This window comes from Octodon degus, unplaced genomic scaffold, assembly GCF_000260255.1.
Source record: "Octodon degus isolate 3935 unplaced genomic scaffold, OctDeg1.0 scaffold00252, whole genome shotgun sequence".
Lineage (NCBI taxonomy): Eukaryota > Metazoa > Chordata > Mammalia > Rodentia > Octodontidae > Octodon > Octodon degus.
The window spans coordinates 1,603,277-1,607,511 of record NW_004524828.1 but is presented as its reverse complement, the minus strand read 5'-3'; positions in this window follow the sequence as shown (position 1 = coordinate 1,607,511).

The following is a 4,235-nucleotide window of genomic DNA, read 5'->3' as shown; positions in this document are numbered from 1 at the left end:
AAATAAGCACTAGGAAGAGAGCATGAAATGTGTTAATTATTGAAACTGTCCTACCAATTTTATTTGAAAATAAATAAATAAATAAATAAAATAATTATAATTAAAAAAAATAAAAATAAAAACTAAGTGATGAAGTTGAATTCTGAAATTAGGTCTTAACCCAAATTTCAATGTTCTTTTTATTTAAGTAAATATATTATTAGAAATAATCCAAAATTTACAAAAGTTCTGATTTATCTTATGTAAACATACATCAGAGAGTCTGGGTACCAAAATACAAGTGAAGAAAAGATCAAGAAGAGACATGAGTACCGCAGTAAACAGAGTAAAAGATTCTGAGCCCTCTGCTGCCTGTTGGGCTCTGTACTCTGGGAAGAAAATGGATTCTTCCAATTCTTGACTTTTCCCCAGTGTCCAGTTTCTTTTACCAGATCTTGATACACAAATTGATCAAAGTTCTATAGGCATGACCTCACAAACAGAATATGAGGCTCTAAACACACACACACACGCACACACACACACACACTTCTCATATCTAGTGGACATGGACATATGATAGATAGACAGACAGACAGAGACACAGACAAGAAGGGGAAGAATAAGGGAGGGGAGGGGAGAACAGAGCATTAAAAATGTTTTGAAAATTAACTTGGCCAACCCTTTCATTCTTATACAAAGAAAAGAAAAGAACTCCAGAAAGGCCAATTGTCAATGGCACTTTTACTAGCAGTGGAACTAAGTCTAAACTCAGAGCTTGCTAATTGTCGACCTGTGGAGGTTTCCTCAGCCTGTGGCCAAGAAGGAGAGACTGCATTCCTCAAAATGGGAAAGTACGTAAAAAGGGACTCATTGCAGAGCCCATCTGGACAAGGGAACCTGATAAATGTGATCTATTGCAATGGTGCCCAGACTTACATATTTCATGGAGAAATAAAATTTCAAATGAAAACATAAATTTCAAATACTTGCCAATATTTTAATTTTGCCAAGAACACATATTTAAAAATGAAGATAAAACAAGTATAAATGACTTTCACTATTATTTCACATAGAATAATGATTATTGACATGATAGTTCATGCCACTCTTATTGTGGAATAAAATCTGCTTTTTGAAAATTTCACCTTATTGTGGCTATTCTGCATTTAGCTAAGGATTAATGCATAGTCTATCATGGAGCAGCCCTATGCTGCTGACCAGTATTTCAGAACTAGTAGAGGGTGGTAATAAGCACTACATGGAGGGATAAAGGACCAGACTTTAACTTCTTTGCATCAAGGATGTACCACATGGATGTACCACATGGGCTGCAAGGTAGTTCCTCTGGAGTAAAGACAACTCATAGATACAACACAATCCCCCAACCTGACCTGGGACTCCAGTATTCTAACAAAGATGCAAAGTCTGAATCAGTCAGTACTGTGGATGTTCATGAGAGCCAGGGCCCTCGGAAAGTTCCTTTGTGAGTCTTGTCTTTCCAGCCTAAGGAGAAAACTCTTGCCATGGGTGGTCACTACTAGAGCTGGCACTGGACACCTCTGCTAAGGCCATGAGGAGCTTCTCAATTACGTGAAAGCAAATATCAGGCCCACCAGCACTGCTTATTTTAAAGTTCTCAGTCACTATTTTCTGTGGTGGCTCTTAACACTGAGGTCATCTAGGTATTTTCTATCTTCATAGGGTAAAATGAAACAGTAGAAGGGAGGAGAGGAAGGAAGGGAAGAAACAGCAAGATGTGTCAAAAAGGGAGATGAAGGCTGAGTTCCCCTATGGGAGGTCCCTTTAAAAGTAATCTGCGATGGGTGCTCCTTTTCACAGAGGGTCCCTGACTGTGATACATTCAACCTCTGTTTGCCAGAAATGAAAAATATGACCCAGGAACTACAGCATAGCTTTATAAAATATCAAAATTATGATACTATTTCATCCTACTGTACAGGGATCTGTGGAAGGGAAACTGAAAATCTGCACATTCCTTTAAGCCTTAATGAAACACTTAAAAAGTTAAGTTTGAAACTTTGGATCAAATGCAATTTAAATGTTAAAAGATTTTAATCGCAGGAAATTATGAAAAACAAGGTAGGGGCAAATTTAACTAAGAAATTCCTTCCCTTGGTCTTTTGTAGTCACACCCATAATGTAATTATAGTTCAGCATTTGCATTTAATTACATAGAACTGAGAAATACTATGAATTTTATAGGAAATCTGAACTATAACACTTAATTTCCCTTAGGTTTTGTGCTTCTATTGAGAGAAGTAAATTCCAGAACCAACAAATACAAATCTTGGTTAAATAGGACTGAACAAAGATGTTTATGGTCATGCCACACATAGATGAATTGGCAGGACAAAATAAGTATGAAGAAATGTTAGAAATCTGGTTAGCCAAATATTATCCTTTTGGATAATGTTTGTGTTTGGCATCATCATCTTTGTAAAAAATTATACTAGAAAAATTTTGTTCAGATGCCAGTATTCAGCAGGACCAATGTAAGTAAGGTTTTCAGGCTAAATATTTAAGGAAAACCCACAGTATTCAGGAGGGCCATATACACCTCCTTGGGTGTGATTCCACTTCCTCTTATTCTCTGCTCAACTATAGAGGTGTTAAAAATTCTACTTGTGCTAGAATTTGTGGTACCAACCACAGGAATTTCACATGACTTTTGCACATAAGTAATTGCTATCAGGAAAATTCCTGATTTTTCAAAAATAAATGATGCATAAAAGGCACATAAAGTTCAGTTAATAAGTCCCAGTGCATGCAAGAACATATCTTAACTCAGCCAATGGAACTGGTTTTTTATTCAGTGGAGACCCCTTAAATGCATGGCCTTAGTACACAGTAAATCTATTCTTTAAGCAGGTTTATTTCTTTATCTGGTAGTCAATTAAGTGCCCTTTCATGAAATGTAGCAATGACATATATTTGTGGAGGGAGGTATATTCTTATAACTTGTATGATTATCTTTGGGTTTTAGCATGTATTATTTATGAGTGTTATTTCTTGAGCAGGTTATGCCTTCATCAAGTAATCATGAACACATTTTGAGTATAAATATGAGACTATTGCAAGTGGAAACCACCATGGTTTTAACAAGGTTCATTCTCCTACAAATATCTCATTCAATTTTCTGGAAATTGTGTTTTGAGAGTAAAATTTATTTTGTCATTTCCCTCCTTACTTTCAAAATTGTAATGCCTACACTACTAAGAAAAGCAATCATCTCTCTTGCATGCACTCCACTAAATATTTCTATGTATAGAAATGGCATTTCATACATCTAAGATGAACTGAAAGAAAGCTTTTGAAATGCAATAGCATCCACAATAACTCCGCAGCTTAAGGGGAACTTCACAGAATAAATGTCAGAAAATACATTGATAAATTTGTGTGTGTAAAAATGTAATTAGATTTTCACTATTTTGGAAGGCAGAGTTTTGTTCTTACTTGCGTTTGTTGAAATTTTAATGTGACTGACAAATCAATTTCTTTCCACTGAAAAAAGAAAAAAACTAAACATTATTATTCTGCTTTGAATGACCAAATCTCTAATTAATTTTTGTACAATCTAATTTGCACACAAAGCAGTTAGAAAGATCAAAAATACAAATTTTCTATATAACCTGGTCACTAAGTATTTTATGCAATCACCCTAAACAACTGAATAGTTTTAAAATCATTATTTAATAAGTGAAAAGTAGTAATATGGTTGGATGATATAATCCATCAGCACTACATTATCTTAAAGGTAGGGACTGAACACAATTTACAGATGAATCAGTTCTTAAATTTAGGAATATTAAGAGTCAGTAATGGTGTTACTTTCTTTAGATGACTGTAGCTTGGATTGTAATGTGACAAGAAAAAAATGTAATGTTTCCAAAGTGACAGGTTTTTAGATTTGTGTTGCCTGAGGTAGTTCAACTGAACAATTTACTATAATTTGATTGATTGAAAATTGAAGTGGTTCATCTAGTCTGCCAGTCGAGCCTACTGCGGCTTGTCTTTTGCATATATGATGATGTGTCACTGTTTTAAAGGTAGTGCCGCTTGTATTGGATCTTCTTTCCCTCTCATAAAAAAATTACTTTATGACAAAAGAACAATCAAAATATGTTAGAGATTGCTACGGAATCAACTTTGTTGGAGTATAAATTTGTAAGCCTGAATGCAGATCATAAATAAAACCTCAGAACATAGTTCTACATGAGAAGTAAATTGAACAT